General features: G+C 38.2%; 1 long non-coding RNA gene across 1 annotated transcript in view; it reads left to right on the forward strand.

Annotated features, from left to right (window-relative positions):
* Positions 1-16870: 16870 nt before the first annotated feature.
* Positions 16871-23318, forward strand: part of LOC131153217 (uncharacterized) — a 109166-nt gene continuing 102718 nt past the window's right edge. Inside the window, exon 1 of the long non-coding RNA XR_009136189.1 lies at positions 16871-17030. This is a non-coding gene — a long non-coding RNA (uncharacterized LOC131153217). The remainder of the gene's footprint in view (positions 17031-23318) is intronic.

Raw genomic sequence — 23318 nt, forward strand, 5'->3', positions numbered from 1 at the left:
CGGCGGTACCCACGCTGGAGGCCACTCATTGGCACGCAAAATACTTTAGGATGGGTATTATGATGAACATGGAGAGAGATTGCATGGACTATACGCCGAAGTGCCATAAAAAAAAAAAAGTTTGGTTGCCCCCCAAGTTTAACGGTGATCTTACCAAGTCCCACCGCCCACTTCATTTCTGCCGCACCTTGGCCCTTTTCCAGCCTGGCAGGGATTGATCGGGCAATAGCCAAAGCCAGTACCGGACACCGTTTCATCTTTGTGGCAATTCGATTTTTCACTAAATGGGTAGAGCCGCCTCGTATTCAGTATCACCAGATGTAGTGAGTCGTTTTGGCAAAAGAGAGTTGATCGCGGTACGAGTTCCTGAGAGAATAATCACAGTATAATCCAAGAAACTGAACAACGCATAAGGACCAGCATTGAATCATTCAAGGTTACATCACCTTCAACTCCTTATCAGACCACAATTAATGGCTCGGTGGACGCAGCCATAAAACATTAAAGAACATTTTTTGGAGAAGATACAAACTTACAATAGATTGGCATTGACAAGCTTCCCTTCGCCCTAATGGCTTACAGACTACGACTAAACCTCCATCTGGCGCTACTCCCTTCTCTCTGGTGTACGGAATGGAGGCAGTGGTCCCGTAAAGTTGAGATCCATCTCTAGAGTTCTAAAAGAGTAGAGTTTGTCTGAGCAGGAGTGGTTACAATCCCGATAATGACCATTTTAAACTTGATTGAGGAGAAAAGGATGGCCGCGCATGGCCCCTGGACAACATGACCAAAGAAGGGATGATGAGAGCGGTTTTAACCGAAAGATGTGCGGCCCCGACAGTTTCTCATTCAGGAGGGCACCTAGTGCTGAAAAAGATTTTAACCGATTCATACAGACCCTCGTGGCAAGTGGACACCAAACAAACCTTGAAGGGTCTACTTTGTAAAATCTTTCTCATGAGGTGCCCTACTGTTACAAATATTGACGGAACTGACCTATTGCACCCTGTTAAACTCTGATGCTGTAAAGAAATATTCATTCCTAATGTTGTATACATTTCCAAAATAATTATGAAAGGATCACAGTGGTTATTTCATATGTTCCCCCCCCCTCTCTTTGCTCATTGTTCATTAGATGACGGAGCGCCATTTTTGGACCACCAGCTCCCTTAACGAACCTAATGTTTTTAATCACGTTGATGACTTTTTGAGCTTTTGAAATCAAAACCATCTCCCTTGAAAGTCATTTTTCCCCAATTTAAACCGGGTTGGGTTTTCAGGGTCAGACACATCCTGCGAGACAACAATGGGCTTAATCAAAATGAATGCCGGCCATTTTTCAGCTACCTAAAAGATTCAAAGAAGAATCTCTTGCAAAGCCTTTGGAGCCTAAAAATTCATTCTTGATTAACCCGTCAAGGATCACAGCCACACACTGGGGCGTTTAAAAGAAATCAGTCCCAAATGAGTTCCAAACAAAATAAAAATCCCTTCCATGAAAGAGAAAAAACAAAAGGGCAGCAGTAAAGCCCATGGAAAAGAAAGAAAAATAGAAGACAATAAAGACATACTACGCATGTGATCCTTGACAAATTACTCTTAATGAAATTATATTTTGAGCCTTAATTTAACCTTTTTCTTCTTTAACCTATAACCCCCCACAGCCTACAGTTAACGGCCAAATGAAGTCCGGACCAGATTGTATACGTTGTGGTCTCTACTGATTTGTCAGACTCAATGACGAGTCTGACACGAATGAACCTGATCCTGAAATTACGTAGCAGCTTTGTTCAAAAGGACGAGTTCGTCAAACTCTCGCAAAAATGTCTCGCCCCAAACTGGGGCGGATTTGTTTGCCATGGTATGGTTTTTTTTGAGCCTTGGTTTCCTTATTCGTCTGAACCTAAATCCCCAAGCATACGTTTCGTCCCGAGGTCTTAAGACCATCCAGAGATCGAAATGTGAACAAATACCAAAAAGAAACCTTGAACAAACACATTGACCTAAAGCCCTATTTCAACTTAACATTACAAAAGGGCCAGTCTCCTTCTATTGAATCAGGGGCGTTTTCGCGAAAACACTAGGTTTTAGTTTTTCACAAATTATGCGTACCTTTTAAACAACAAGGGATGCCTGTGTAAAACTTATCTTTTTTTCCTGAATAATTTTTAATGTAACATAACAACTATTTCGCACAATTGAGACTCCTTATTCAGCACATTAAAGACATAAATGCATGATTATTCGCAGTATTAGGGATTCCCCGTTTTTGAGGTCAAAAATCAGGAACCCTAATACATACGAGGAGGTGTTCGGCCCCTAATGGGGATCCTAAGCAATGTCAAACATCGGTAATGAAGGAATGTTTGGGTCAGATTCGGCGTCTCCTTCCGGGTTTGGGAATCTTTGAGCGTCAAGTGATTAACTCCATTTAGATTCTTAAAACAATACCTGAGTTTGGAAAGATCTGGCAATGTTTGACGCCATACACTGGGGGCAGACATTGAGCATCTTTGGATTTTGAGGAAAGCGCTGACAGAACCAGGTTTGAGTATCTTCGGAAAAAGACTGACAGTCAGACACTGTGGGCAGCTTGTGAGTGCCTATAGAAATTTGAAAATGTCAGACTCGTGACGAAACGCACTGGGCAATTTAACCCTTTTGGAATCCGAAACGCGGTAAAGACTAATAGTGCTTGATGAACCAGGGCAGTTTGTTGAGTCCATTTAAGGCGAAGTCTGTAGCCCATCGTGCCATACTCGAAAACCTAAAAGTGTGGCCAAGACCGGATCAATAGAAGGCCATGCGCCCTCATAATTTCATGCATGCACTTCATGCCATCCTCATCATGTAGTGTCAAGCATCCCATTATAGAAGCAGCATACACATATTATGTAACAAGCATCATGTATATATATACCTGCCCCTGCATTCAACATCGCATTAGTAACACGCATACTATAGCATAGAGCCCCATTCATTCATCCTTGCCGATTGAAATAAATTCTTGATTAACTCCTGTTACTCCATAGCAATCAGCGTAGGGTTGGTCGTTGTAACCTCGGGACCCAAATATTCCATCCTAAAGCCATTCAGGCTGTTACAACCCGGTTCATGTACCAGCACACTATTGTCCTCATTAAATAAAAAATAAAATTAAAAAATGGGAAGAGAAAACACTCAGATTTTATTAATTGCCCTCACTTAGGGCGGAGGAATACCGTGGTTCGTCATGGTCCTTGGAGATACACCAGAACTCTCCCAAACCCAGAAAAAAAAAAAAAAAACAAAAAAAAACAACAACAAAAAACAAAAACAAAAAAAAAACGCAAATCTTTCCAGGTTCCCGTACAGAAACGGATTTTCATTTCAGGCGCAACAGAAGTCGGACCTTTGCCATACGCCATGATTTGAGCCGTTTTTGCTCCCGCTGGATGTCCTCCCTGCGTTTTTTTCTCTAACTCACTTATTCTAGCCCAGGTCTTTTGGAGTAACTGCACCAGTTTTTCTCAATCATCAACCGGCCTCCGTTTTTAAACATATTATTTTCTTGCCTTAACTCCCCGTTTTCTGCTGTTCCTCTTGGTATTTTCGTCCTTAAGATTGTAGGAGTCATTCCTAAGGAGGGTCACAGTCTCGTTCTGTCCTCTGTCTCTGCAGACGACGGGCTAGGTGAGATGTTGAGACACGCCTGGGCACTGTGATAGAGTGCCTGGTTGGCTATGCCTATGCCGGGATCAACATCGAGGCCAGTACTGGCTCATTCCTCAGTGCATTTCTTTTGGAACTGAGGAAGAGTTGGAAGAGCCGAGAGCATTAGAACAGAATGAACCTCGGTGCCACATGCAATCAGGAAACCCCGCTTTGGAAGATTCGGCCCCAGCCATGGAACTGTAGGAGTGTTGAGAAGATGAGATGGTCGAGGTAACTGTTTCTCGTAACAAGGATGGCCAGATTGGTTAACAATTGCAACGTGGAGTTGCTGGTGGTGTTTAAAAGTGTGAGAGGAAGTCCCGTTAAATAGGAATAAAAAGGATGGCCATGTGCTAAGTGGTGTCGACAGAAAGAACGAAGCGGCGACTGCATCGAGAACCCCCCAAAATTTGTGTGCGAGGTAACTATGGAGTTTTGCATTCCCCTCAGTGGAGGAGTGTGTTCACAGGCGGCGAAAAATAATCCCGAGGCATATTTGAAGACTGGAGTAGTCATAATACCTAAACTCGCGGAAAGAAAGAGAAAAAGAAGAAAGTGGGGGCGCATTTATTCTTGGGGCCTGTTTTTTCTTTTTTTTAAAAAGGAACCGAAAGCCGGTTTGTTTTGGCACAAAAGCCCAACTATTTAAATAAGCTTGGGTTTTATATTTGAAAAGAAGACATGGCGCCGGCCTGTTTTAATGACCTAGGCCCTATTTCTTCTAATTGCTGGCCCGATTTTGAAACTCAATCCCAACCCAACCATTTTAAAAGACACGGGCTTTTGTGTTTTCCAAAGTGGGCCGTCTGTTTGAAAATGCTTGGTTGGGCCTCTTTTGGGCCGACCCACGTTTAAAACTCAATTCAAGCCCAACCATTTTTAACCCAGACCCCGGGCTTTTGTTTTTCGAAAATTGGGTGGGCGGCTTATTTTCAAAAATGTCTTGGGACCTGTGTTGCTGGCCTGTTTTTAACTGACCTAGCCCTATTTTCTTTCTTGAATTGGCTCGGCCCGATTTAAACTCAATTCAGCCCAACCATTTTAAAGACACCTGGCTTTTTGTGTTTGAAAGTGGGCCGGCTGTTTTTAAAAATGACTTGGACCCCCTGTTTTGGGCCGGCCTGTTTTAAATAAACTGGGCTCTGTTTCGTTCGAAATTGGGCCGGCCCATTTTTAAAAAAATCAAGCCCATTTTTTGAAAAGCAACTCGGAGCCCAATTCCGTCCAAAGACCGCCCTTGACCTGAACACGTGATAAGAGCCCATTGGCTTCGCCCGTTGACCCACTCCGGTTTCCTCAACTCACTCAACCGAAGATGAGTTGACTCATCCTCGACCGCACCACCCCAACGAACCCTAAACCTAACTGCCTAACGCAGAAATACCTCAGAGCCCTAAGTTCCACAAATCAGTAATAAGCAACACAACATTGAGATATATAGATATATTATATATATATATATATATATAAAGGGAAGGAAGACAGCACTTATCTCCTTGGGAGTTCGGAAGACTCCCCCTTGCATCTGCGGATTCCTTACCGGCCACTCCCCGGTGACCATAATTTGTCTGGCTTCACCAGATCTCTCCAGATCTGACCGTGATAACAGATAGGAGGCATTGGAGCTGGATCCACTTCTAAAGTTGTTGGGATCTTAATTTGCCAAGATCTAGGTCTCTGAGAGACGGTAATATAAGAGAGAGAAGCTGGGATACAGGCAAGAGTAGAAAGATATCACGTAGGGCTAGGGTTTTGAGTTTTGGCAGCAACTAAGCCTAGAGAACAGAGATGAAGGGGAGAACAGAGAGGGTGAAGAGAGAGAGAGAGAAGAGAAGAAAGAGAGGCGTTCGAGATAATGAAATGCAAGTAAAATGAACAGAACTAAAAATTTGGTTTTAAATAGCCACTGCCTCGGAGCCCACGAGACAACCATGTTGCAACCATCATCCGTCGATCAAAAATTCTGCGTGGCCACCCGGATCACCGCCATCTGTGTTTTCAAGGACGGTCAGGATGTGCCATGCCTTCATCCGGGTCCACGTTTGACCGCCACATCGTTCACCAACACGTGGCTCATTCTTCTCCCATCATGCACAAAAGTCCTGCTTTCCACCCTGATCACCGCACGCTCTGTGTTTTCCAAGGACGGTCAAAGAGTGTTCCATCCTTGATCGGGTCACGTTTGACCAGCCATCATCAACCAACACGTGGCTCATCTCTCCCCCCACACAACAAAAGTCCGCGTGGACCCCCGGATCACCACACGATTTGTGTTTCCAAGGACGGTCTGGATTGTGCCATGCATTGATCCCGGTCACATTTGACCAGCCCCACTCGGCACTGACACGTCATCGGTCCCTCAACCGCACGATTTTGGTTTCGCAAGGATAAGCTTGATTGGGCCACTTCATGTCTCTCTCCCATACACCAGCCACGGCCAGCCACTCGGCCACTGACCACTGCACCGGTCCTCAATCGCAACGATTTGTGTTTTTCCCAAGGATGCTTTGATTGGGCCACGTCCTTGCTCCCGGTCACATTTGACCATCACTGACACGTGGCGACCGGTCCTCAACCGCAACGATTTGTGTTTTCCCAAGGATGGCTGGATTGGGCCACGTCATTGACCACATCCCACATACACCAACCCCTCAGCACTGACACGTGAAAACCCCTGATCACCGCACGATCTGTTTTCCAAGGACGGTCAAGATTGGTGCCATGCATTGAGCCGGGTCCGCGTTTGACCAGCCAATCAGTCACCAACCGTGGCGCATTTTCCCCCCACACACAAAAAGGTCTCGTGGCCACCCTGATCACTGCACGATCTGTGTTTTCCAAGGATTGGGGGGTTTTTCAGATTATGGCCACGCCTTGATCAAGGTCACATTTGCCTCAGCCCTCAGTCACTAACCGGTGGCACCCTCCTCAACCATTCGATCTAATGTTTTTCCCAGATGGACTAATCATGCCAGGTCTTCAATTTCGGGTCCCCTCCATCCTCCTACTTGCACATGACTCTACTACTCAGACCGACTATGTGGTCATTTGTATGGCCTTGCAAAATAGTGTCTTTTATCTTATAGGCCCTGTTGCTATAAATAACCGTAGGAGAGTCCTATGTAACCCCAAAGCAACAAGACCTATAAAGAGGGTCAGCTGTCGACACCCCAATTTTAACCAGGCCTTTCCGAGAGACCTCATGTCAAAACTTTCCACACGGTTTGAGGACCTCACTCTCGTCTCCTGGTACCTCGCTTGGATTCCTACATCCGATGCCACTTTACCCTCTTTGGTACGCTAGCTCGTATTCCTACATCCGTTTTCACTTACCCCCCCTTTGTACGCTAGCTCGATTCCTACAATCCGATGCCTTACCCCGCTCTAGTACTCTAGCTTCGATTCCTACATCCGATCACTTACCTCTTTTGGCAGCTTGTGTCTACTGCTCGGGTTCCTATATCCCTTAATGGCTTGTGGAACCCCACACATCTCTCTTTTTGGTCCCCCACATGCTTGTGGCCCCCACATATCTCAAAGTGGGCCCACACGGTTTGTGGCCCCCACGTCTCCTGGTAACTCTAGCTTGGATTCCGACATCCTATGCCGTTCCCCTCTTTGGTACGCTAGCTCGGATTCCTACATCCGGTGCAGCGTTACCTACCCCTCTGGTCGCTCTCGGATTCCTACATCCGATGCACGTTCCCCTGCTCTGGTACGCTAGCTCGGATTCCTAACAACATCCGATGCACTTACCTCTTTCGCATGCTTGTGTCTACTTGGCTCGGGTTCCTATCTCCTTAAATGGCTTTGACCCCACACATCTTTGTAGGTCCCCATGGCTTTGGGCCACACATATCTCATGGGCCCTCATGTTTGTGGGCCCACCTCTCTGTACGCTAGCTCGGATTCCCTACATCCGATGCCGTTACCACCTCTGGTACGCCTAGCTCGGATTCTTATATCCGATGCAACGTTACCTACCCCCTCTGTTACGCCTAGCTCGAATTCTACTTCCGATGCACGTTACCTCTTTTTTGGCTATGCTTGCGCCTGCTAGCCTCGGGTTCCTATAATCCTCAAATGGCTCGTGGACCCCACATGTGGGCGTGGGCCCCACATATCTTCATTGGTCCCCACATGTTTGGTGGGCCCACCTCTCACAAAAGATTGGTAGCCTAGCTCGGATCCACATATCCGATGCCGCTCGCTAGCCTCGATCCACATATCCGATGCCGTGCTATCTCGGTTCCTGTAACCTCAACGGCTTTGGTGGACCCACATGTGTGCGTGGACCCCCACACATTTTTTATGGGCTCTCCCGCACAGCTTCTAAACCTTATTATAATATTGTTGTTTATTTTATTCTTATTATTATATTTATTATTATTATTATTTTTATTTTTTTTTGTCAATGCAAGCAATATTTTTGTCCCCCCCATCATTATACCCATGTCATGTTTCTTCTTCCCTTTATCATTCTTCCATAATATATGCCCTTCATATTCTCATCCATAACTTTTTTTCCCTCCTCATCACTCACCATATGTCATGTTTCTCCCGTTATCATTCTCCATAAATATCCCTTCATAATTCTTCACCCATACTTGTGTTCCCTCCTCATCACTTCATCACTCACCTATGTCATGTTTCTTCTCCTTTATCATTCTTCCCATACTATATCCATCATATTCTTCATCCATACTTGTTCCCTTCGCCATCATCACTCAACCCCATGTCATTTTTTCTTCCTTTTTCATTCTCCCATGCTAATTTCCCCTTATCATTCTTCCCCCCATACTTTGGTTCCCCCCATCATGACCCCCTTGTCTTCTTTTCCTATGCTTGCCTAAGCTAAGCTATACATGCCCTCTCATTCCAAGCACACGGAGGAGCTTGGTGGTGTAAGGGAGAAATTTCAAGATGAAGTTTTCCTATCACAGTTTGTGAGTTAGTCTTTTTTTTTAGTAAAAAATCAAGAGGGTCGCTAATCCCGTTCCTACGGTGTTTGAGTCACTCCATTTGAAGAGGCACCCCGTAGTGCCTCAAATCAGAGCTCACGAACAACTCCCTCGGGAAGACCCTTTGTAGAGCGCCCTGAAACTCATCCATTCAGCAGGAAAGAAGCCCGAGCCGAGGAAAAACGAAAGAAGATCAAGCATCGATTGATACCCTTTCCTACCGGTACCGATTCACTCCATTTGAATAAATGTTATTTCCCTAGTGGCCTCGAGTCGAAACTCAAGAACAACCCTCGTGAAGAGCGCTGTAGACTAACCTTGCGATTCACAGACAGGAGAGAAGACCGAAGGAGAGAAAGAAACGATAGGTAAGACCAATGAACTTTCTCTTCCTCATGTTTACTTTCATCCCCCTTCCCTAATCGCCTCTGTTTGTTTATTTGACTTTATTTCACTTTTCTTGACTTTAAATGCTTCCCTTTATAACTCATAAAAAAACAAAAAAGAAAAAAATTCATACAGAACACAAAATTCAGAAATTTTCAAAGAAAATTCAAAAATTTTTAAGCTTGAAACTTTATTTACCTTTTAAATTTTTTTGAAAAAATCCAAGAATTTCTAACAGTTTTTGGCAAAGGTTAAGATTTGTTTTCCCTACATTCAAGATTTTCAAAAATACATTCTAAAGTCATATCTTACAACCATTACGTTCCGTGATTGTTGTCTAAAATGCTGTTGTATTCGGAAAGGACATTGGAAGCTTCCTGAAAGATCATTGGTCTCGACCAAGACCTTAACCTAACTGTTTTTATCCCCCCACACTGGTCAAACGTTTGACCGCTCACCATTCCCAAACTGTTCCCCCAGTTTTCTCCATTCGCTTGTATATTATTGTTGTATCCATAAATTCACAAAAATCATGAAATTTTCAAAATTCCCAAGTTATTTTCACATTTTGGTCATTGATTTCATTTGTGTTATTGTGAAATTCGGGAAAATATCAAAAATCATTTTCACACTTAAGGAAAAATCACAAAAATATATTTTAAGGCACAAGAACAATCATTCCAATCCCGAACCACATCTCAAAACCTCCCGAAATCGTATTTTTTGATACTTAAAAAAAAAAAAACCTATAGAGTTCAAAAATCCTCGGGAGCGTATTTTGTATCCATTTTCTGAGTTTCTTCCCGATGATTGCAAACGAGAACATTGACTCTTCGGAGTACTAGATTGCCCCGGTTCTGAGGAATACCTATATAGTATTTTCAGTTTGTTTTTTGGACTTTTGAAAGGGAGTGGATCTTTAAAGGCTTATTACATTTATTTCCGTGAAAACTCTTTATTAACTGGTACCATTCGTACTAACGGGCGTGTTAGGTGTTGCTATACCTTCCCCTTGCGTAACCATACTCCCGACCCGAGCCTAACTTTGGTGACGTAGACCGATTTCTAAACCCCCCCTAACGGGGTGTAATCAAGTGTTCTAAACCATACGTCAAAAGGTTGGTGGCGACTTCCACCACACATCGTTTTTTTCACGAAAATTCACATTTCAAATAAACCAGTCATTTTTCCCCATTCGCAAGCCGAACGCCAATTTTTAAACCAGAGATTGGGTTCTCTGTGCCGGGTCCGGGACGTCCGCGACACCCCCCATTGGATTAGGGCATTTCGGAATTGCACGGTCTTTATCATTACGTTTGTTGGCATTATTAACGCGAATTCTTTATGGGTTAGATTTTTTTTAAAGCTAGAATATGTGAAAGGAGGAACAATATTGCTCTTTGCAGATCGCATGATCCGATTCTTTCTTCCTTTGGAGGAAAATTCTGCAGGGTATGCCTGATCTGTTATGTAAATCTAAGTGGAAGTAGAGAAGGAAGATGTAAATTGTGGTATGATAAGTTCTAGATTCGGGACCTTGTATGCAAATTGTCCAAATGATGACAATCGCCATATCAAATTAAAAGATTTGGTTATCAACAATGCTGGGATGTGGAAAATTTGCAAGGATTCTGGGTTTAATAAAGCGTATGAGTGTATGGAAAAGGTGGGAAATCTTAGAACTTTTTCGGACATTCTGTTTAGGCTCCCCAGAAAAGGATGGCTGCTTTTAATCCAAAAATCCGCATGGGATGTTATCAAGTTAAAGCTCCAAAATTTGATTATGTTTAAGTGGGTTTGGAACAAATGGTTTCCGAAGAAAATTTCTACTTTGTATGTGGAAGGCTGCTTTGAGTGTCAATTGGTTTTGATGGAAAAGGTAGAAAGGGTGGTGGTTTTCTCTCTGGTTTGCGGCATGTATTTTGTTTTTGAGATGAGGCATCAAAAATTTGAGCTGTGTTTAAATAAGGGAGACCCTTGCTTCTGAGGTTTGGAGAAGTTTCGGTGGAGGTAGTGATCCTTTCCTTAGGCAACAAAGTTTGAAGACAGAGTCCAAATGTGGTTTAATAGGGCCTTCTAAGGTTCTCTCAACTACTGGGTTCCTGATGGGTTTGATTCCTTGTTTAGTAGGTTTGGAGGCTGTGGAGAAGGAGATGTGTGGCCTAGAATGGGAAGGAAAATTAAAAGAGTATACTGATGTGTGGCTCCTCCATTAAGTATTGGTGGGGTTTTGAGTAGGAACATGACAGAAATGGTTCTTTTAAGGGATGTGATTTTCGGTTTTGCAAGAATCCTGTGAAGTGAAATTGTGAATAAAAGAATTAAAACTATGCAAAGTGAAGATGGCTAAAACCGAGGCAAGGGAGGTTGAACCTGAACTTGGATGGGAGCAGCCTAGGGAACCTAGGCCGGCGGTGTTGTGGCAGCCCTTAGAGACCATACATTTTCTGTTGTATTTGGTTTTTCAAAATATTTTGATTTCTGTTCAAATATGAAGCTGAATTAAGAGCTGTGTTGTGAAGGAATAAGATTTGGCAACCGTTGGGTCTCCTTATCTATATGATGTGATTCCGAATATGTAGTTATTGGATTAGATCGAGTGCTCATTGTTGTATTTGTGGGACTTTTTTTTTTTGGGGAGCGCTAGTGGTTTTATTGGAGGGAGTGGATTGTCAATAATCATTCGTATAGCGAATGGAACAACGTCCAGGAATGCTTGGCGCGACAAGGTGCTATGGGGAGGAAATAAGTTGTTACAAATGTAGTCAACTCCCGAAAGTTTACACTGGGTTGTATAAATTGGAGAAATGTGTATGCTTATATGAGTATTTTTTAGACTGATTTTCTTTTGGTTTTTGCTCATGCTTTTGCGGTCTTCTTTTGATTTGTTATGTTGTGTAGATTTGTTTGTAGGTCATGAATTTGTTTTGTTTTGTTTGGACTTGTAACCCGGTTTTTGCTGGATGTTGGTGTTGTTCTTTGGGAGATTTTTAACGTTTGTCTTTTGTTATCTCTCATTGATTGTCTTGTAACCACGGTATTCCTCCGCCAAAAGTGAGGGGTTATTAATAAATAAATGGTGGTATCGTCCTTCTTTAAAAATAAATAAATAAATAAAAATAAAATAAAATACATTGAAAAACAACATAAAATTTTGAACTACATACTTATAAAACTGATACTGAATTCCAAGTTCATTACATAACTTAAGTGCTCTTCATTGACCTGCCAAGAATAAGGACCTTCTTCTGGAAAGACTCTTCCTTCTGCGCACTCAAACAAAAGTCTTTTGTCTTGAAATGCTTCAAAAGGAGGGAGCCATCCACTATTGAGATGAAAAACTTCAATGTTGCGACGAAACTCATTTTGCTTTTATTTTCTGAAAACAAACGAATTGATATGACAATTTTAGGTATGAGCAAGTTTATATAGGGTTGGAGAAGTTGCAAAAATTTGAAACTTGTAATATTTTTAACTTTCCTCCATTCTAGTATGCTTTTTCCGTGTTTTGTTGTCATTATGCTAAAAAATCTTTCTTTTTAAGGCCCTCCTATAATGACATGAAAACTTTAATGTGCATTTTCTTTTGTTTTGTTTTAGATAAATATTCTAATTGCAATAAAAGAAACTTATATTGGTTAAATGTTTTCAATACATTTAAATTATTACATTTCTTAGTTAATACATTTCTATAAGACTTTTTAAGACTATTCATGTTAAAATTCAATTTTGATACTTTGTAATTTATCATCTAATAATATTTAGAAAAAAATATGAGGATACGCTTGGAGTATATTCAAAACATTTTCAATGAGATTTTATCTCAAAAAACTTCATGCAACATATCAGTATATTTAAATTATTGGATTTCTTAGAAAATACTCGTCACACTTTTTAAGACTATTCATATTCAAATAAAATTTTGATATTTCATAAATTATCATATAATAATATTCATAATATGTTAGATAAAACATGTGGATACATTTGAACTATATCCAAACATTTGCAAGAATATTTTATTTCGAAAACGACATATCAATATATTTAAATTATTGAGTTTCTTAGTTAATAAATTTCTATAGTTGGGAAATGCGTTCATAAAAAAAAAAAAATACCTACATTCAATGCTCAACACACTTTTTACTACTATTCATATTAAAAATTAATTTTGATAATTTGTATTTTTATCATCTAGTAATATTCAGAATATGCTAGATAGAATATGGGTGCACATTTAGAGTCAGTTCAAAACATTTTCAAGAATATTTTATCTCGAAAATTTCACATAATATAAAAAAATTTATGAGAGCATGAAAAATGCAATTTCCTACCAAAAGAACTTTCAAACAATTTTGGAGAGCAGATAAAATAAATTATTTTCCTGAACTAACTCAATATTTTTAATACAAACTTTTCATTTTCAAGAAAAAAATTAAAATAGGAAATATAAACAAGGAAATTCTATTAAAGGAACTAATTAAGTTGAAATGTATAGGAAAACCATAATTTCAAAGTACTTAATGAGATACCTAAAATACTAATCAAGAGTGTAATTTTAATAAATATTTTATTAACATTTTACCATTTGGGTCTTCATAATTTACTACGGTGACTTTTTTTATTATTAGCGCAGCGATGAGCACGCGCAATGTGTTCCTATAATTTAAAAAAAAACAAAATATAATAATAATAATAATAATAATAATAATAAGATTAATTTTTTATCAATTAAGACAATTGAAGTTTTTTTTTTTTTGGGTAAATTAAAGTTTGCATGAGTATGATTGCACAACAAGAGGTTAGTTTCCTCTTCCACCTTATACCACCTCTTTTTTCACCTAATTTAATCCACAATTTTAATTTTCAATTTTGGTAAGAACATTTTTTTATTTTAAAATCTATCACTATTGTTTAAACAGTTACACTAGGTGTAATAAGAGTTTTTAGTTGAAATTATTTATGAAGTTTGTTTACTATTGAACATCTAATAATATTATCACATAAAATAATTATAAACACTTTCTATGGACTTGTTTGGTTGTAGAAAATAGTTTTCATTTTTCATTTTAGTTTTCCAAAAAAGTTCAAAAAAATCAACTAATTTTCATTTTTTAACATTTATATGAAATAAATGAACAATGATAAACAAAATTTCCACCATTTTCTTGTGAAATAGTTTAATTTATCATTTCTAATTTTTTAAATGATAACAAAAAATACTACCTTATTTTCAATTTTATAAATTTACATATAGAAGTTGGGAAATAACTTTTCATTATTTTTCTAAATTTCTAACTCTTATTTTGTGTATGGAAGCACGGAATTCAGAGACTATACTTAAATATGTTTGGATTATGTATAAAGTTTCTTCTAAATACACACAAATCTAAAACTCAAGTCCTAAAATCTATGATTTTAGCTATTACCTCCTATAATCTTTCAGAAAACTAGAAAAAACCAGTTGTCTTTTTGCATTTATTTTAAAATCTAGAAATACAAAATGGAATTTTTTTTTCACATTTAAATGTTTTTTTTATTTTCTAACTTTTTAATAGAATCTCGAAAAGCTAAAAAATATGCTAATTTTATAATTTTTTGAAAAGCTAAAAAATAAAAATAAAAAGCATTTTCCACAGCTAAACCCACCCTTATATTTAGATGCAAAACAAATAATTCATAATACAAGATTTTCTAATACAAAAAATCTAATTAGTTTTTTTTTATCGATAAAATGATAATTTTATTGAATCAAATGGATATGAACAGAAGCTTTGGTCATACCCAGAGGATGGAAGCCTAAACCCCTATCAAATAACATAAAAAAACGATCCCCTTAACTAGCATACCTAGGGGCGCAAAAGCGAAAAAAAAAAAAAGTTTAACTAGCCAAATAAACAACTTGTAAACAATTTTCAGCTTTATTAGTTGACCAAAACGACTCAGTTCAACCCAATCTTCTCACCTCTCTCAAATACCACACCAACTCATCATTCCTCACAATCCATCGACGGATGGAACGGCCCGTCGATGACCCAGCTCCTGAATCTCTTCTTCTTGCCAAATCAAAAACTCATCATACACAACAATCTATGCATCCCGGCTTTCCAATAATTCGCAAAGTGGAAACCTCTCAAAGATATCTTGATGTGTTTCGTTTGAATAACCCCCGTCAAATTTTCTTTTTGAAAAAGAAAAATTCTCTATTAGTTAATATTATTTGAAGATGAATTCTATAATGAAAGTTTGTTTTAGTCAATTAGAAGACTACACACGATTTGAGCTACCTATATAATAAGAAGTAATTCATCTCATGTTGCATATCAATTAGACGTCAAAATTTATTTATAGTATAACTAAAACCCTTAAATTCTTCATCTAAAACTTATCTAATAAGCCATAATTATTTTTACTTATAAAAGAATTAGGATTTAAGTAAAAAATAAGCATATGCTTGACTCTGTCTATTCGAAGCTCATGAAGATTTTATGTGCGTATGATTAATATTGCAATTTGAAAAAAAAATGGTTTGCTGTTTGAGTTGTTTTCGCAAAATATTTCTGTAAAAATTTTGTTTGTGATCATGATTATATTTATATCTTATTTTGGCTCCTCAAAAACTCATATTTGACAAGTTAAAATCTTGTCCCAATTATCAATCTTGAGAGAATATGAGTGAGATCTTCAAACTTATTATTATTTTTTTAAAGAAAAAACTAGTTATCAATTATCATGAGCAAGACTAGACGAGGGCGGCGAGGACAAATGCCAGACTCATTAAGGGCAAAGACTACGAGGACAAATATGATTGGATAGGATTTGATATAACTTTGTCGCGATACACTAAGCAAAAAAAACATTTTTTTTTCACATTGGTCAAAATTTTTAAATACCCAAAGCCTGCCCATAATTGTCCAATAATTACCATGATAATAAATTAAAATGCTCTTTCTTTATATTTAAGAACATGAAAAGTTTGCAATTTAAAATTTTAAAATTATTTCCTAAAATTTAAATAAAAGACAATTTAAAGTTATAAATAACATTCAATTTTAGAGTAAAAATATGTGATGCAACCATTGCCTAACGCTTGCCCATTGTATCTATACTTTTTTTCATTAATAACTAATAAGGAAAAGTTTTAGGGCCATTTGGTATATTAATAGAAAATTATGCACATAAAAATAAAAAATGAAACGACAAGCAGAAATAGAAACTACAAATTGAAATTCCAATAACCTAATAAATTAGATTTGATAAATAAATGTTCATTTCCCCTTTAATAAATATAAATAAAACTATCTAAATAAACAGGTACAAAATAATCAAACCTGAAAATTTATATAAATTCAATTATTATAATTAATTTACTAAATTATTATTTTTAAAAATTCACTTTACAAAAGAACAATCTTATTATGCATGATCATTGAAAAATAGTAAAAATATTTTGTAATGATCTTTATTATTTTTATTTTTTAAAAAATTTATGAATATTATTATTTCAATTATATTTTAAATTCCTATGATAATTTGATCTTAATTTTAATAAAATAATTATGTATAAAATTAGTTTTGAATATGAAAAATATTTTGACAACATGCTGTTAACTGAAAAATATTAAATTTAATTTTCAAATTTTTTAAAATAATTAAAATTAATAATAAAAATAGAAAATTGATAATATAAAAATATATTTTTTAAATTTATTTTCTAATATATAGAAATAAAAATAGAAAATAAAAAATCATAATGATAATATAAAACAATAGATGATAGTAGAAGTAGCCTTGTGTTCTGAACTGAATTTGAACCTGAACCCGTATTTGGATTACAATTTGGTAAGACGTTCTGGAAGACGGGTGGTGTTTTCGCGGTGGAACATGAGCTAGGATGCCAGTAGCTGTTCTTCCTCGTCTGTCGCCACCGTCACCTGCCCCATCTGCCTCGGGCTTGTTGCTCAGGAATCCTATTTGGATCGTTGTTCCGTACTCACTCTCTCTCTCTCTCTCTCTCTCTCTGTATGTGTATATCTATATGTATGTGTGACGACTAGAAAAATAATGGTATTTAAATAATAAAGAGAGAGAAAAATGGAAACAGAAACAGAAGGAGGCAGCCGACTTTGTAATGACAAAAAATAAAAATAAAAAATAAAAAAAATAAAAAAATATTAATTAAAAAATTATTATTAATTAATTAATTATTATTAATAAAATTAGGAAATTTGAGGATTTTGGGTCTATATATATATATATATATATATAAATGTATGTATACTTAATTACATATAAGGATAAATTATATATATATATATATATATATGTATATAAAAGTATATATATAAGTATATAAAAGTAAAGTAAAGGATAAAGGAAAGAAAAAAAAAAAAGGAAAAGGAAACTTAGTTATTAAGCTTCTTGTAGCAAACAGGAAGTGGAAAGGAAAAAAAAGGCTAGAGCTTCACGCATAGAATAAAAAAAAAAAAAACTCCTTTAGCTCACGCTCTCCTCTCCTCTTCTTCTCTCTACGATTTCACGGCGGATTCTCGCCCAATTGAAAATTCAAAAATACCACTAGACTCCATTCTCCACCACTGACATATCTACTGAAATGAATTTTTCGTAAGAGTAACATGGACATATCTTTTGAGGTAAGGCAAATTCTCATTTTTACCTCAATTTTTCTTAAATTTTAAGCCAAATTGATGATCGAACACTACCACGAGAATCTATGGATGATTCTCTACAAGTCTAGTGGAACATATTTGTCGTGAGATTGTTGTAGGAATAGCCCCAAAATTAGGACAAATGAGTTATTTAGAAATTAATTGGTATTTAATTATTGTAAATTAGGAAAGATTAAAATAATATTTTATTGGAGTTGATTTGATTGAATCAGGGTTCGGGTGAACGCCGCAGGTATAATTTTGAGAGCCCTGCAGGCGTGGTTTAGGGAATCAGGTAAGGTAGAATAAAATTATATCAGTATTTTATTAAGGTGAACCAGTTATTTACGAGCATATGAAATTTATTATTTATCTATATGATTTTCAAAATAGCCTGATTACTGGAAAAATGATGATTTTGGTTTAAGGTTATATTTGGGATAATTGCTTATGATATTAAAATCATGTGGCATGAGAACAATTTCTTTCTAATAAATTGAATATGAATTTTTGTGGTATTTGGGCTTGCATAAGGGGTTGTTTAGAATGATTATGACATGATGAATGAATTTTTATGTTTGACTCTTGTGTGGGAATGTATTTATATGTTGGATACCTGTGTGGTAATGCATTGATGAGTTTGTGTGAACTAACTGATTTGGTTATTCGTATGCATCTCAATATAACGTTGGCATGAGAAGGTTGTTTTATTGCTTAAATGTAAATCATGATATGACGTTGGTAGGTCGAGGAGCTTGTCATATTGTCATTTATATGGGGTAGGACATTGGTAGGTCGAGGAGCTTGTTCTACTGATGTATGACGGGTAGGTTATGGGGATTAGATACTGGTGAATAGTGGTACCTATGTGGGCCACGTGTTGCGGAAGCTAGAGTGGTGCCTGTGTGGACCACGTTATATTCTGTGTGGATAATGGCGCCTGTGTGGGCCATGTTATGTACCCTGTATGGGTAGTGGTGCCTGTGTGGGCAACTTTAAAGAATTTTTGACGATCTAATTAACTACTGTGTTAATCATTGACACATTTTCCACAGCTGCCAAACTCCCCTATTTTAAGTAGTGTTAAGAAGTCAACTCTCATTTGAAGGAGTGTTTTGAGACATGATGTCATTTTATGTTTTTATCCTTATCTTAAAAACAATTAAAAGGATGCTTTTGAAATCAAAAGATCAGGCAAAGTTGGGAAATCCTTTTTCTAGCGGTATATATATAATATATGTGTGAATAAGATAAATGAAAGCTGCATAATGCTTGTTTTTGCCAAACATACTATGAAAATTAGTTCCTCTTCAGTTACATAACTTACAAAAATTTTCCTCTTCGATTGCATAACTTGCAAAATATGATGTGAATTTTCAAGAGATTTCTACATGAAAATGGAAAAATAGGTGAGAACCTAGAACTATGAAAGGTTTTTTTGGAAAGAACCAAAAGATGAAGGGATACCATCTGTTCTCCCAAAACATACCCGCAAGATCATGCTGCCCTATTAAAGGGGCATTTTGAAGAGAAAAAAAATATGGAAATGATTCAGTTTTGTGCTCCTTAATATTTCAACTGCATCAGTTCACTTTTTAAAAGGGACATTTGGAAGAGAAACAAAAAAAAGAAATGATTCAGTTTCGTGCTCCCTAGTATTCAACTGCATCACTTTTAGATGAAATGGTTTCAAAAACAAACGGAATTAGCACCAATCGTTGATCTCACTTGTGGGTTTTAAGAGCAATCAGCTGAATTGGGCATATGCATACCAAAGTGAATAATATTAAGCAACTCAACAACAAGATTGAGTTCTTCAAATTAAATAGATGGGAACCAAAAGTAGTTTATTAAGTATGAACAGGTAAGTAATAACTTTTCTTACCAATATGCCATTTCATCCATGACTGTTTTACCAACACAAGTGACGCCTCCCCTTAAGAGGGCTAACACCACAGGAGGTGTTGCCGTAGCAGCCTAATGAGATTTCGCCCACTCAGGACTCCGAACCCAGTCATATATCCTTCCCCATGTTGGGGATAAATCCTAGAGCAACAATCACAAAATAATAATAATAATAATCATCCACAATGGAACACCAGATATTATGTGGTTCTGTCGAATCGACCTACGTCCATGGAGCGCACACCTCTGCACTATACTGGGAGAAATATTACAAGGAGGAGGAGCCACATTGCTCAACTCACTCAGTCTCTCTCTTTCTCTTTCTCTTACTGCAATTCTCTCTGCGTACAACCTCTCTACACTCACAGCATTCACACTACACACAACACATTTGCACAATCTCCACACACACACACACACACACACACACATATATACATATAGAAGGAGTAAAATTCAAACATGGTGGCTTAATGTCAGCCATGGTAGGCAAGGCAGGTGGAGGGCTATTGGTCTCCATTTACTACAGATCTCCAATTTCAACATAAGTTACGGGGAAAGCTACTACTGCCGACGACTCCACACCTGCAATCTCAAATCTCAACAATCTCCCACTTGGAGACGGAGACAATATCTCAACCAGTGTATAGGCAAATTATGTGCTTATGTATGTCTTCAAGGATTAAGACCGACTGAAGTTGAGCACAACTTCAGCTTCTCTCTAGTCACCACCTTCGTCAACATGTAAGCTAGATTTCTGCTATCTTGAATCTTTTCAAGTGCCAATACTTCATCCTCTAATAGAGATCTGATGAAGTGATAACGCAATCCGATATGTTTGGTTCTGAAATGAAATGTAGAGTTCTTTGCCAAATGTATCGCACTCTGACTGTCGCTGTACAAAACATTCCTCTCCTGCTTTAATCCAAACTCTGTTAACAAACCCTGAAGTCAAATCATCTCTTTGTTGGCTTCTGTTACTGCTACGTACTAAGCTTATGTAGTGGATAGGCCAAAGATCTTTTGTATCTACGACATCCAACTAACAGTTGTTGTGCCAACAGTGAACATGTATCCGATGGTGCTCCTGTGGTGATCAACTTCACCAGCAAAATTGGCATCTATATACCCTTTGACTTATAAGTCTCCTTTTTTGAAACATAAGCACTTATCAATAGTGCCTTTGAGGTTCCTGAAGATCCACTTCATTGCTTCCCAGTGAGTCTTCCCTAGATTAGGCATGAATTTACTGACTGCTCCCACTGCTTGGCCAATGTCCGTTCTGGTGCAAACCATGGCATACATGAGGCTTCCAATGGCTGAGGCATAAGGTACCTTAGCCATGAAGTCCTTCTCTTCATCTGTCTGGGGAATCTGATCATTGGAGAAGTGAAAGTGTCCTGCCAAAGGTGTATTTACTGCTTTGGCGCTGCTCATGTTAAACCTCTATAGAATATGACTAATGTATTCCGATTGAGATAACTGCAATGTTCCCTATTGCTTATCTCTAGAAATACGCATCCTAAGTATCTGTTTCGCTGAGCCTAAGTCCTTCATGTCAAATTCCATTGACAATTGCTGCTTCAATTTCTCGATCTCTTCTATATCTGGTCCTACGATTAACATGTCATCAACATATAACAAAAGAATGATGTAGCTATACTAATACCTTTTGAAGTAGCAATAATGGTCAATATTACACTTTAGAAAATCATTCTTGTGCATAAAACCGTCAAATTTCCGGTACCATTGTCTAGGAGCTTGTTTGAGACCGTACAAGCTCTTCTTTAACTTGCAAACCAGATTCACTTTACCTTTCTCTAAGAATCCTTCTGGTTGATGCATGTAAATTTCTTCATCAAGATCACCGTGAAGAAACGCCGTCTTCGCATCTAACTGCTTGAGATGTAGGCCCTTTGAGGCAACAATGCTCAAGACGAATCTGATGGTTGTCAGCTTTACAACTGGTGCAAAGATGTCGGTGTAGTCAATTCCTTTCTTCTCCTCAAAGCCTTTAACTACCAACCAAGCCTTGTACCTCCTGGAGCCGTCATGGTCCTCTTTGATTCTATACACCCACTTGTTGTGAAGGGTCTTCTTACCTTTGGGCAACTCAGCTAGTTCCCATGTTTTGTTAGAGGTGAGGGACTTCATCTCGTCCTTCATCGCAAGCTCCCACTTGCTCGTATTTGCTACCTGACATGCTTCATCATAGCAATTCGGGCTCTCCTCCATCTGTAAGAAGTAAATAATCTATATACCTTCTATTTGGTACATGAGGCCGAGTATATCTACTAAGCTCCGGAGCTAGAGTAGGAGGTGGTGGTGCGATGATCTGCTCCACTAGTTCCTCTGCCTAAGGATTCTCGGCATTCTACTGTTTTGTCCCGACACATTCTGGGATATCATCCATATCTACATAGGTTGACTCCATCTGAACTGGTTCGGAGGATTATGCTGTGTGCCTATCTTTGTACATCACCCTTTCATTGAAAATCATGTCTCTGCTTCTGATCAACTTCTTGTTTTCATTATCCCAAATGTGATACCCATATTCATCTTCACTGTAATCGACGAAGTTGCATTTTCGAGACTTAGGATCGAGCTTGTTCCTGACATGATTACTGATGTGTACATATGCAATGCAACAAAAAACTTTCAAATGTGAAAGTCTTACCTCTTTTTCGCTCCATACCTCTTCTAGTATACGGTGGTCCAAAGGTACTGATGTACCCCTATTAATCAAGTACGCTGTTGTGCCGACTACTTCTGCCCAGAACTGCAATGGTAAGTCTAACTGTATACGCATGCTTCTGGCTCTTTCAGTCAACGTTCGGTTCATCCGCTTTGCTATGCCGTTGTGCTGAGGCGTACCTGGCACAGTTCTTTCCATCCTGATACCATGCTCGTAGCAGAATTTCTTAAACCTGGTGTCTTCATACTCACCACCATTGTCTGTTCTCAACTTCTTGATTCTCAAACCAGTTTTGTTTTCAACCATAGCTTTCCATATCTTGAAAGCATCAAATACTTCTGACTTATACTTCAAAAAATAAACTCATACCTTCCGAGAGGGATCGTCAATGAACGTGATGAAGTAATTCCTTCCACCTATGGATGAGACGGGTGTCGATCCCCACACATCTGAGTGTACTAGTTCTAATCTCTCCTTCTTTGGGGCACGAGTGTTTATCTAGAAACTGACCCTCTTCTGTTTCCCAAATATGCAATCCTCACACATGTCAATTTGCATTGACTGTAGACCACTCAATTTTCCCTTTGAGTGCATCACCTTAAGTCCTTTCTCGCTCATGTGACCGAGTCGTTGGTGCCAAATGTTGCTGTCGTCATTTTCTGCAGCAACTGAAATAGACATGGAGGCATTGGAGGTTAGATAAAGTGTTCCACTTTTCTTACCTCTGGCAATCGTTAGTACACCCTTTGAAACCTTTCATTCATCGCCATTGAATGTCGTTATGTATCCCTCATCTGCCAGCTGGCCCACTGAGATGAAATTATTTCTTAGGTCTGGAATATGTCTGACATCCTTCAGCTTCCATACTGACCCGTTTATATTGATCTTCACAACTCCCTTGCCAGTTATGTCGCAAGGTTGATCGTTGCCAATGTACACCTTACCAAAATTACCTAGTGTGCAATCCTCTAGGCAATCTCTGTAGCAAGTGGCATGAAATGAGGCCCC

This window comes from Malania oleifera, chromosome 4, assembly GCF_029873635.1.
Source record: "Malania oleifera isolate guangnan ecotype guangnan chromosome 4, ASM2987363v1, whole genome shotgun sequence".
NCBI classification, from domain to species: Eukaryota; Viridiplantae; Streptophyta; class Magnoliopsida; order Santalales; family Ximeniaceae; genus Malania; species Malania oleifera.